The sequence below is a fragment of the Squalius cephalus genome (assembly GCF_949319135.1).
Source record: "Squalius cephalus genome assembly, chromosome: 15".
Taxonomy (NCBI): Eukaryota; Metazoa; Chordata; class Actinopteri; order Cypriniformes; family Leuciscidae; genus Squalius; species Squalius cephalus.
Genome location: NC_137136.1, coordinates 19,928,059 through 19,941,623, shown reverse-complemented (window position 1 = coordinate 19,941,623; position 13,565 = coordinate 19,928,059). Strand labels below are relative to the sequence as shown.

The 13,565-nt window shown below is 41.1% G+C and overlaps 1 long non-coding RNA gene across 1 annotated transcript; it reads left to right on the top strand.

The window, feature by feature from the left end:
- The first annotated feature begins 168 nt into the window (after window positions 1-168).
- LOC307172035 lies at window positions 169-10,960 on the top strand. Its single transcript, XR_013823640.1, has 3 exons — window positions 169-239; window positions 2,557-2,636; window positions 9,950-10,960. It is a non-coding gene; the product is annotated as an uncharacterized lncRNA (long non-coding RNA).
- Window positions 10,961-13,565: the final 2,605 nt, after the last annotated feature.

Genomic DNA, 13,565 nt, shown 5'->3' with positions numbered 1-13,565 from the left:
GTATCCGCGCGAACGGCTCGCGACAGTAGTTTACAGAGGAAGAGCGTGAGGTGAGGAAGAAAATGAATGAATGACAGAAGTGTAGGATTAACGAGAACAAGAAAACAGCACCAAAACCTGACTGTGTCCAGTTCCAATAGTTGTTTAGTTTTAACAAACGCGAGTGAGGATGGAAAGAGACACGGCGAGGGTCAGAGAGGTGTATGGAGGGAGAGACAGAGAGAGAGAAGGATGCGAGGGTAAGTCTAATTTTTCGCGAAGTGAAATGTTTAGGCTTGTTTAAAACTTCCTTTATAAAGACGGGGGTATGACACATCCTGAGTCACCACTTCATTCATAAAAACACTCTCTCACACACACACACACACACACACATTCGCCTTCTCCTCAGAGCGCGCTTCCCGCCCCTCGGCACTGTCTGTCTCCTTTTGCGAATTTTTGAAAGAAAGAAAAAAAAAATAAGTTTCTGTTGTTTTTGTTTTTTTTTTCTCTGGCAATATCATATTCTCTAGGTCTGCCTATCTCTCCTGCTATCTCTCTTCCTCTGCACCATCCCGCTATGCGATCTATGGCAATCAAATCGTCCATCTCTTTATCTTTTCATCTGCAGATCTCTTCCCCTCTCTCCCTTTATCACTGCAAAAGTTTAAAAAGCCCATTGTTTCATTTTATATCAGTCAATCTGAGTTTGATAACTCTCCCGTTCTGTCTTTCTCTCAGCCCCGTTATATTAGGAATAAATAAATATAGGCTGCATTATTTGCATAATGTAATGTAAAGGGGGACGCTGCATTGCGCATATTTACCACATACACACCTATTCAAACTTCGCTCCTGAGACAGCAGTCTGTTATTTCCACCCTTTTCGTTCACTGACGCTCCCTCTTATTTCTCTCCAGGGTAAAGGAAAGAGTGAGAGAAGGAATAAAAGAGAAAGGTGTTGCATAGTAAGGCCTGTAAGTGTTGCATAGTAACAGTTAGGGAATTTGCAGAACATTAGCACTAACCCTTCAAGAGCGAAAAAGAGAGCCAAGCAAAGTTAGAGAGAGAGGGAGAGGGGGAAGGTTAATTTAGCATATACAGAAACCAGTGCACAGCACTGGAAACACAGAGTCACATGCAATAAAGCATAGCACAGTGTTGCAACAGAAGCAGAGAGGAGTTTCCAGACAGAGAGAAAGTATGGCTGAGGGGTTAATCCAACCTTACATACACATGCGGCATTAATAGCTGACCTTTCCATATTCACGAAAGTGAAGAAAAACTCGCTCAGGGGTGTAGGAACGACTCGAAATGTGTGAGAGGGGGGACATGTTAAGGTATGGGAATGATTATCTGACAAAAAGTGGGGGAACACTGGAGCTATGGCACAGTGCAGGCACTGGGGTTTAAATGCGGTCTGCATCCTAATCCCATTCAAAGTCCTCCATTTTCTTGGCACTTTTGATGGGTCATAGGTCAAATAAATGACAAATAAGAAAGTCCACAATAAAGAAAATTAAAATCTTTTTAAACAGATTTCAAGCTACATTAGAATTAAAAATGTACACTTTATATTCATGTTGGTTTCATATAGAAAATTTGTATACAATTTTTCATGAATCTTACATTTAATGACAGTATGTTTAATGAAACGTCACCCCCAGTTTTGATGGTTGCAGCATCCTCACTCACACTTATGCATACATAAAGCCCTGTTCACACACAAGCATTCATTTTCCCACTTTCTCATACACTCTCTCACACACACACACACACGCACACAGGGTGTGTGGAGGTAATGTGGTTGCAGGGTCACATTCTGGTTTTGTTGGGTCAGCCGTAAAGAAAAAAGGGAGGAGAGAGGAAGAGATGGAAGGAAGGGAAATGGATGAGTGTGCAGGAGCAATGGAGGGATGGAGGGAGATATTGACACACTCGCTCTTTTAATTTCCCACATCAAAGGGCCGTTTGAAGACACAGCTGGGAAAAGAATAAAAGAAAGAGTGAAGTTAGTCACTCACCGACTCTCTCTGCCTGCATGCCCTGATGGGGGTCTCTTGGGTGGTTGTTGGTGAGTCTGTTTAAGTCCCTAATCCAAAGGGCGTGTGTGTCTGATTATGTGTGGGGGTGTGTTAGCGGGTTACCAATCAGTGGTGATTGCTTTGCTGTATGCGTGTGTGTGTGTGTGTGAGTGTGTGGTCCTGACGTTCAGCCTGTCACATCACCGATCACTAAACGCACTAGAGGGAAGACCGGTAGTCTGAGCTGTCCGGTCACAAACCTCACAGACATTACACCAACTCCCACACATTCGCACACACTCCTCGATCATGGGGGAAGTGAGACACAGGTGGGGAGCAATAAGAGTCCAGACATCCTGGTACCTCATTACTGTAATATCCCCTATTATGAGACACACACACACACACACACATTCATTATGTCCATGTTCACATGCTGCCAGATCTCCCCTCCTGAAATACACATACACTGCAGCACGCAATAATACACACACTGTTTCATTGGCCAACAGGCTCACAACTCAGAAATGGTTTTTGTTGTCTTTTTTAATAGCTTCCTTTGATGTGTCAGCACCCTAGGCAAGAGGGCAGAAGCTTAATTGGAACAATTAAGGCACTAATGAATTTCAACAGGTGGGTAAAATGCTGAGTTTAAGAACTACTGTTGAAAAGCGTTTTTTTTTCCTCAGGAATGGGCAGTAGGCTTAGTGAGACTGATGGTTAAAAAATGAAACTTAAAAGTTCTAGAAAGAGTATATTCTTTTTTGTTTCATTTCACAGATAATGCTTAACTAGTGCATGAACAGGGCAATTTTCTTTTAAAGGAACAGTGATTTATTGTTTATTAGAACAAGATTATTGTTTATGGCTTTCTTTTGTTTGTGGAACACAAAATAAGTTTAGCAGAATGTCCTTGCACTTTACTATGGAAGCTTGTTTCCACCACAGAATAAAACATTTTAAAAGATAATTGCGACTTTTTATCTCACAATTGCGAGTTTACATCTCGCAATTCTGACTTTATTTCTCAGAATTGCGAGATATAAAGTCAAAATTGCGTGAAATAAAGTCGCAGTTGCGTCTTATAAAGTCAGAATTGCGAGATATAAAGTCAGAATTGCGTGAAATAAAGTCGCAATTGCGTCTTATAAAGTCAGAATTGCGTGAAATAAAGTCGCAATTGCGTCTTATAAAGTCAGAATTCTGACTTTTTTTCTCGCAATTGCGACTTTATATCACGCAATTCTGACTTTATAACACGTAATTGCGAGATATAAAGTCAGAATTGCATGATATAAAGTCGCAATTGCGTGTTATAAAGTCAGAATTGTGAGATATAAACTATTCTGAGGTAAAAAAAGAAAAAAAAAGTCTGTCTTTTTTTCCCCCTTAGAATTGGACATTATATCTCACAATTCTGAGAAAAGATGTCAGAATTGCGAGATATAAACTCGCAATTATGTGTTATAAAGTCAGAATTGTGTGATATAAAGTCGCAATTGCGAGAAAAAAAAGTCAGAATTCTGACTTTATAAGACGCAATTACAACTTTAATTCCCGCAATTCTGACTTTATATCTCGCAATTCTGACTTTATATCTCGCAATTCTGACTTTATAACTCGCAATTGTGAGATAAAAAGTCGCAATTATCTTTTAAAATGTTTTACTCTGTGGCGGAAACAAGCTTCCATTCTTTACCATACAATGAAAGTGAAATGGGTGAAAAGTGTAGATGCTAGAATAGAGGAGACAAGTAACTTAGATTTCAAATATATAATGACACTAAAATAATGCAATAAACATTAAAGGTGACATATTATGCCCCTTTTCACAAGATGTAATATAAATAATATATAAATATACCCCCCCAGATCATTTATTATAGTGTGTTAAATTTTCCCCTCTTTGGTTCTATACTTTTGTATGTGTCCCTTTAAATGCAAATGAGCTGCTTCTCCACACCTTTTAGTTTGTTTCTCTTTAGTTTTCTGTTCCCTTTGTTCTAGTTTACCGCTAGCCATTAGTTGTCATGGACACTCTTTCAATCATCACACCTGTTCATTATTTAGTCATCATCACTGTGTGTTTAAGTGCCTCTTTTTGTTCTCAGTTTAGTTGTCCGGTTCTATCATGTGTTTGTGGTTAAACACTGTTATTTTGCCTGCTCTTCATCTTTGGATTACCTGAGTTTGTTTTATTTAATAAACCCTTTTTGTTATTTAATCTATTTTTGCATCTTTATCATCATCCTCTGGACTAAGTGTGACAGAATACCGGACCTACAAAGAAGTGAAGTTGAAGATTGCCTCCATTAATGTAGCTCCCATGGGGAGCTTGCTCAAGGCCAACAGGGCTATGATTTTTATCTCCTAAGGAGGAAGAGACCTGGAGGAGTATGTGGAGGAATTTGTCGGCATCTGCCACCTCACCAATTGCATCATGGAGGGGTTTTAAGATCGGACTCGATGAGGAGATCCGGTTGGTGATGCCGTGAGAAATTCCTGCTGGACGCTGTCCAGCGGACCTTCTTTTGGTGTAGGCAAAGAGGAAGAAGATTCCGCGGCCAGCGTCCAGCCACACTCCACATTAGTCACCACCCCAGAGCCAGACCCAGCACACAGATCAAGCCTGAGGCAATGCCGGCTTAGGATTCAGAGCCAGCAGCCACATCTGTCCCGAAGGAGAAGCCAGAGGTCCTGGCTGACCAGGTGTATGAGACGGCCATGACATCTGTGACAGTGGGGTTTTAGTGGACCTGGAGTCAAAGGAATGGCTAATAGACTGGGAGACAGAGGTAGTGCTTACCACCCTATCCGCCCACGAACCTTCTCTGCCGCTGATCCCTTCCTGCACTAATGTATGTTCATCACCTCTGCCATCATTATCGCCACTGGTGCTGTCAAGCCCTAGTTCATTTTCGGCACCAGCCCTGTCCATCACAGTGTGTTCTTCGTCACCACCATCATTGTCCAGCACCTGGTTGTCTTCATTACCACCATCACTATCCATCATGGAGCCTGCTTCCACACCCAGTCTTCCTCTCCTGCACGCTCCACCGAAGCCAGCCATTCCCTCGGCTACACCACCTCTGACTCCTTTTAGCCCCTCAGTTCCACCATCAGCCCTGCCATGTAGTCCTGATCCGCCTTGGGTCTTCCTGTTCCCAGCTCTGACCTGGCATGTGGAGTCCCAAGCTCTGCCTCTTCCCTCAGAGCCAGCAGCTCCACCTCGGCCTGTCAACCAATTGCCTCTCCCCTGGCTCCTCGGCTCCACATCGGACTATCGTCCCTTCGGTTCCACTGGGCTCCCTCATCCCACAGGCTCCACTTTGGTTGGCCACGGACTTCAGGGCTGTCTGCTGCACTCCATCCCTCCACCCCTACGGCTCCATCAGGCTTATCCATTCCTCAGTCTTCACCGCTGTCCTCACTCACACCTGCGTTGGATCAGTCCTCCGGCCGCCTGGCTTCACCTCAGCCACTCGTCGCCAGGACTCCGCCTTGGTCTCCCAGTCCTTCTGCATCACTGGGTCTCTCGGCCCCACAGACTCCACCTGGGTCTCTACATCTCCAGGCATCACTGCAGTCGTTTGGGCTCAAATGACTACCTTGTTTCCTTTATCCATCACTGCCACGGTTGGTTGACTTCCTCATGGCCGTCTCCTGGGTCGCTCTGGGATCTCGTCGGCCGCCCGTTCTTCCCTGGATCCTTCCACCATCCTCTCCTCCATAGTTCCTCCCATCATCTCCTCCATGGCTTATTCTGCTGTCTGCTCTGCCCAGGTTCCTCCAATCTGCCCCCTATGGGTTTCCAGCGCCTCCCCGGTCCCTCGTTCTCCTCCTGAACCTCCACCCTTCTTCCCTCAAGCCATCCATCTCGGAGTAAGGCCACGTCTTCCCGGAGGGGGCGTTCTGTCACGATCTGTGTATTAAGTTTCATTTTCATGGACTTTTAGTTTGTTTCTCTTCAGTTACCCGTTTCCTTTGTTCTGGTTTCCTGCTAGTCATTACTTGTCATGGACACTCTTTCAATCATCACACCTGTTTGTTATTTAGTCATCATCACTGTAAGTTTAAGTTCCTCTTTGTTCTCAGTTGAGTTGTCCAGTATTATCATTATTATTTGTGTTATTATCTGGTATTATACACGCTGCTATGTTGCCTGCTCTTTATCTTTGGATTACCTGTGTTTGTTTTATTTAATAAACTCTTTTTGCATCTTTATCATCCTCTGGACTAAAGCGTGACAATATTCATTTGTGATGTGTCAAGCAGGGACTTAGGTATGCAATTTACCGTTTATCCCCGTAAATTATACAGTAATTCATAGTTTTTACTAGAAAAAACATATACATTTTACAGTAAAACTATAATGTGAATAACCAGTTTTATTTTTAATCATTTTACTGTACAAAGTACAGACTTTTTTTTTAGTGTAGTTAAGTGTAGTTTTTTTTTTTTTTTTTTTTTTACATGGCGCTAGTAAAGCTGAAGTCATGGATTCAGTTCCCAGGGAATGTGTGCCATGAACTGAAAAAATTTAAGTGCAATGTATTGTAAGTTGCTTTGGAAAAAAAGCACCTGCCAAATTCATAAATGTAAGTAATATATATATTTTAATGTAACTCCTATCAATATTTCATGCCACGTCTGTACTTAATTGGTAACATTTGATAACCTTTTGCACTGCATAGTCTGCATTCATAATCATAATCACACTTTCATTTCCCAAACCAAAACCTCAAAGCAGTTCACCATCATTTGGCTTTAGTCTACTTTGTTTTTTACTGCCAAACTGCATGTGCAATTACAACCATATATTTGTGGAGCCATTTAGTTTTCTTGAATGGAAAACTCCTTTAGGAATGCTAAATGTTTTAGTTTAACAATGTGTGTGTTGGGGATGAATAATTCTAAGTTTATTAGTCAGTGTTACGGAATAAGTTTCTACCAGTCTAAATAGGCAATAACATGATTTGATAAAAGTGAGGATGTTTAAATTACTTAGCAGCAAACTAAATCAAACTTTGTTTAATATTCTGTTCTCCAGTGTTTTAGGCCATATACTTATGATTGTTCCATGCAGGACTGCATATCACCGCCTCAGTCATGAACCCACATGTTGGGTTGTCATGATTTATGGGGACATTCGTCAGACATAATGATTTTTATACTGTACAAACTGTATATTCTATCCACTGGCCCTAAATCTACACATCACAGAAAACTGTGAAAGCTGTTTTCCTCATGGGGACCAAAAAAAAAAAAAAAAAAAACATTATCACAAGGATAAGATATTTCAGATATTGCCATCTTTGTGGGGACATTTGTCCATAACATACCTGAACCACCCAAACACACACACACACACACACCAATATCAACTGTTGGCAGAGCAGCATATGACACTAAATACCTGGAAAAGCATGATCTGATATAATTGAATAATTTCTCTACCATCTCATCAAACCCCCAAGGGAATTTCACAATGACAGGTGTTGAGAAAGAAAAAGAGGGGGAAAAAGTGTCTGCAGGAAGATCAATGTCTGTGTGTGTGTGTGGGAGGATGTATAAATACAGTGAAAAAGACAGATAATTCTTATGACAGGATGTTGTTCATGTCCTTTGACCCTCGCTTACTGCTCCCATTCTTTGTTTGGCAGAGAAGAAAGAGGTGTGTCCAGACCAACAATCTGGCAAGACCCCTTCACCTTTCCCAAACCGTGTGCCCCTCTACAGACGTCAGAGAGCAACTGAGTGTGTTAATGGCTCTATGGGAAAAGCAAAAGGGGGGAGAGAGAGAAAGAATGACACACTGCAGGAAGATAATCATTGGGCAATAAAATGACGTCTCAGAATCTGTCTCACAATGCTGCGAACACAAGCATGTACGAACACACGTGCACAGGAAACCACACACAAAACTGCTGGATTACACCTCTGCCAAATGATCTTCAGTCACATGGGGAGAACAGTAAATCTGTTTTATACAGTCCAATAAGTATATTCAAGTATATTCAGAATTTTCCGATTCTTCATTTGATTTTTTAAAATCCCAAGATCTTTAACTCTATGCCTGTGTTTCCTGTCCCACTTTTCAGCATTCCTGCACTCCTGTTGCTGAATCTACAAGCACACTGCAAAAGTCATTTTTTACTGAGTCTAAATTAAATATAAGATAACAAAGGATGTGTACGAGAAAGTAATGGTAAGAAAACATTTCTCTCTATTGAGTTGCACTTGTAGGCTCATATAGCATGACCTTGTAGTTCAATTCACATTTAAATTACTCCTATGAACTGTTTTTTTGTTATTGAAAACATACATCAAAAAACAATGTAGTCTGATTCACAATCAAATGACTCATATGAATTGGTTTTTGTTTGTGAATCAAAACATATCGCTCAGCCAGCGTAGTCCAGATCATAAAGAAATGACTCTTTTTGAGTTGGTCATTTGAATAATTGAACTCTTTGATTTTTGGGGGGGTTGAACTGATTATTACATTTGTTAAATAGAACTGAATTGCATAGTTCAACATAGTTCATCTATTTTACTGATATAAGTGTTTTAATAAATTAACTAATTAAATAAACTTAATAAATTAAGTTAAATAAACTAATACTTTTTTTTAATTAACATTCTCACAATGTTCCAAGTTACAAGGTTACTGTAAAATTCACAGCAATACTTGAGAAAGAGTTTATATTATATAAGCAAAATGGGCATTGTAACAAAAACATACTCGCATAAATCAAAATCGAATCAAATTCACCACATTTTGTCACCACACACACAAAGCAGTTCGTGTAACTAACTAAGCAAGTGTCTTACGCATGCACGGACACACACACGTACACACAGAGTTGGATTACTAACTCACTTTGAATTTATCTCTTAAAATCTGACGTATTGGAGTGTCATGATATTTTATTTCCTTAACACACACATACAAACAATAACTCTATCTGGTTACTAAAATCCTCCTAAATGGTAATAAGTAGTTGTAAATCACGCATGGCAGTAGCTGTCTTCCGGTCCTCAGAGCTTGGCAGGAGTCTGCCGATATTACGCACACAAACACACACACTGATGCAAGCTGCTTGCTGGAAGACATTAAGATTTGACATTAAGAATGAGTGTGCATTGTGGTTAGGTTAGTAGTGAAATAAAATATATTTTTTTTTAAAAACTGAGGAAAAGAGGAAATAAAAGTAACTATTTCTCCTTGCTTAAATCATTTGTATGAGGTAGTCTATTTTTATTCATTTTCGTTTATTTACTAATACATTCTATATTTTTAACATGCACTAGAATAAAGACTTTTGAATGAGCAAAAGGTCAGAGAGAGACCAAGGGAGAGAAAGAAAGTATGAGAACAGAATGAAGATGGAGGACAACCCACGCAAAAAGTAACATTTTACAGTCTTTCCATACTTTCTGCACCCTCTCTCCCCCCTCTTCTTGCGTCTCATCTGTCCATCTCATGAGCATGTTAACATTTTGCAGACTTCGGTTCAGTCTGTTAAAGCACGCGCATAAAAACACAGGAATGCTGACCGTCCCGCTCTTAGTCTGCTTAAACATTCTTTCCTCACCTGTCATTGTATGTGTCTTGTCTGTATCTCAGACCATCAATTTCCCAGTCTGTCTCAAAAATCATTTTTCTCAGGATTTTTCTTTCTTGTTTTCCAGTAAAAACCTCAAAATTTTGCACTTGCATTTCAGACACTATATCTTGATTATAATTTTTATTACTATTTTTAAGTTTATTCATGTACTTTTTTAAAGCATGAATCGAATAATGTAATATTAAGATTCACACGTATATTCTTTGAAAACAAGTCATTTTTACAAACCTAAAACCAGCTTTTTAAATAAAAATATATTTATAAAGGACTATTCATATAACACAGATATGTCTTTTTGACCTCCATCTCTTCTAGGATCTCTCCATCTTTCACCGCCTCTCCATCTCTCTTCATCTTGGCGGAAGAGTAGGTGTTGGAGGAGAGGGCCAAACATAAACCGGGGGCTGCTAAACAATAACAAAAACAAGCGGATGGAAACAGGAGTGAAATATGTAAACAGGTCTGGTCAATAGTATGGTATGTCTCTCTCTCTCTCTTTTTGAGAAAATTAATCAAGGACAGCTGAAAAAGAACTAAAGACTGATGAGACAAAAGGAAAGACAACAAGCATGAGTGGGGCTATTTTTAGCACATTCTTTGTAGCTAAAAAAAGACACCCGGGAGACATTGGGCATTCTCAGTGTCTTTGTCAGTCTCGTCTGATAGCTTACAAGAGAGCAGCGTCACAAGCGGCCAAAGGCCAAACTCATCACCCTCCCCTTTACTGGAGACCTTCTGTTACACATGAACTGGACCCTCCCCTTACTGGACCCCCTTTTGCATCTCTCCTGCGTCACAGAGGGATAACTGGAGGGCTGTGTGTTTTCTAAGGAAGGAATCTCACGGCTCAAAAACAGAGGAAAGGAAAAGTAAAGATAAAGAAAGGGACGTGGAGCAGGATAAGATATGATGGACGGCTGATGTCGGCTGACAGAGAGACAGTGGGAAGGCGAGAAAGAGGGTGAGAATGTATCGGAGACAAGAGGAGACAAAAGATCTTGGAATGCTCCAACGTCATCGGATTGTCACACTGACTGGGCTTTCATCGTGACCCCAGTGATATGAAAGAGGGAAACCTTTGGAGGGCATTCTCATGCTCTTGGTCGTGTGACTAATGCCAACCAACATCCGTACCGCTTGCAAAAATGTGCCATTTAGTCCCACACTGAATCGGCTCAAAGTACAAAGACCACTAATCTCCACCTTCCAATAACTTGGGCATTTCCATTGTGCTGTTAAGCAATGATCCTCCTTATGTCTTCCCGTCTAAGAGATTTCCAGGAGACTTACATTCAGTAGCCTATAATTACTTAATATAACACAAACTACAGCAAATAAAAAACAACATTCCTCTGTACAAAATGTATCATCATAGTTCTTAGTGAGCAGTAGTACCAGTATTACAGGGTGGGACAATCTCCCCTGGAGTCACCATTGTGCCCCTCAGGGGGCCATTGTGCCACTACACCCTGCTTGACAGCTACCTTGTTTGCCAGTCTTTTCATTGGCACCGTTATAGAGTCTTTGGTAGACCAGGCTGTCAGCAACTCATTGTTTAGTAACTCATGTTTTGTCTGGCTAGCTGTAATCTTGTGGGGTCTGATGCCACCCTCATGGTGGTGCTGGCTCTTTGCCTGTGCTTCCAGAGATTTGTCAGTGGTTCTCAGTGCTGGACATGGATGTGTGTTCCTCCACTACTGTAGCTCAGTGTATTAATTTTCAGTTCTTTTTTTGCTCATCCCTTATAGACTGGAGCTGCTGAGGGAGATCCATCAAAGAAACGCCTACTCACCTGTCAATCAAACATACATTGTGCTAAAACAGGCAATTTACTTTTTAGGTGGGGCTTTTAAATAAAGCATGTATAAAAAAAATGTTAAAAATCACTTAGGGGTAAAAAGAGGTTCAAAATACATTTGCAGCGTTAGCCTATACTGTTAGCGAACATCCCAACACCACGCACACTGCAGGGAGCATTGTTTAGTTCAGTGGTTCCCAAACGTGAGGTGAACAAAATGCTGAATTTTTCAACTTATTTAATTTTACCCCACCTTAAAATAACACTAAAACTGAGCATGCATTTCTAACTGTGCAAAAACAGGAAAATGGTAGTGTTGTAAAATCCAATCAAAGTAGGCCTTCCTCATCTTAATTTGCGGTCAAAACTGACTGCATCCACACAAGCAGCGTGCATATGATAGGTTGCATGCAGAATATGCTGCCTTAGCAAATCGCACTATAGTAGCTATGTTTTTGTACCTTTGTAAAAGTGGGGTTTAAGAGAATATATAAACACAAACTGTGTATAGAGATCTATTTATGGCCCTGTTTACACCTATTAAGATGCATTTTGGTCGATCGGATCACAAGTAGACGACGGTAAATACAGGTGTAAACGGGGTCTAAAACATTTTGAGCTTGTCCACTTTCAACCACTTCCAGAGGTAGTTGAGAACGCAATTTGACCGGATTGCTATAGAGTAAACGTTCATGTGGTCAAATGTGTTCGATCAACCGCAAAAGACCGCCTACTCTCCGCCTGAACTAACGAGTAAACATTATGGGAAGTGCGCTAGCCAGATGGGATTTAAACTTTGTCGGCATTAAGACCCAAGTTTGATGTGAAGACGAAAAACGCACCAAGCACAATGTTCTCTCACCATTACTGATTTCTAACACACTTACAGCGTTCGGCGTCGTCTTGCGGTTATCTGAGCAGAAATGAAAACTCCGTAGTTTTTCCGGTGTAGTGCCGAATTATGGGACCCGCCGAATTATGTGACCCTATAGGCGCTGTAGTGACAGTAGGGTTAGGATTAGGATTGGGATTTGGAGTAGGAGTAGGTCGGATTAGCGCAATACAGCGCTTACTAGGGTCACATGATTAGGTGGGTCATAGAATTCGGCACAACACCGTCTCTGTGTTTTTCAGTCGTCCCCGGTCGCGTTCATATGTAAATTGCGCAAGCTCATTTCGTCCGTTAGATCTAAAGACCCTCCCCCTCGAAGACATCAGGACAGAAGTGATTGAAAGCTGACAAAAGAGATGGATTAAAACACCAGATATAAATGGGTACGTGTCTGCCTCGTCAATCTACTAAAATGCATCTTAGTACCAGGTGTAAACAGGATACAGAAACATATCCTGTGTGAGTTCTTGTTAGTAATGTTGATGTGGCGAGCAGGACGAGGTCGAGGGCCGTGGGAGAGCGGCGCGAGGCCGGTGGCGTGATTGATAATGAGTGACACCGGTCTCGTATCTCTCAAGGTGGAGCAGAAGCATAAAGGAGGAGCGACGGGGTATGCAGAAGGATGTTAAATGCCTCAGGGGGAACGCTACTGTAAAACATTTGGGAACCACTGGTTTAGATCAGGGTTCACCAATCTTGGTCCTGGAGGGCCGCTGTCCTGCAGAGTTTAGCTCCAACCAGCTCCAACACACCTGTTTGAAAGTTTCTAGTATGCCTAGTGAGACCTTGATTAGCTGGTTCAGGTGTGTTTAATTGGGGTTGGAGCTAAACTCTGCAGGACAGCGGCCCTCCAGGACCGAGATTGGTGAACCCTGGTTTAGATGAATATGTAAATGAGTGCTGAACGCCTTAAACCCAATAACAAATTCAATAGATTGCACTGTTTTTTTAACAACATACAAATTGTTGTTACATATTTTTTTAAAAGTCTTTCAGTAGTTCACAAGCCTATCCCTCACAGCCTCGTTTTCATCTGTGTAAATTCAATATGGCATCTACCCTGACTAAGGATCCAGTGTTGTTTTGGGCTCCATTGACTTTCATTATATAATCAAAAACTGTCAAATAATTTTTTGATGTTTGTTCTCGTGTGACATAAGCATGGTTGAGCATATTTGATGTGCTCTGTGTGTGTGTGTGTGTGTCACCAACACACACGACAAAGAAGATAAAGATCCAAG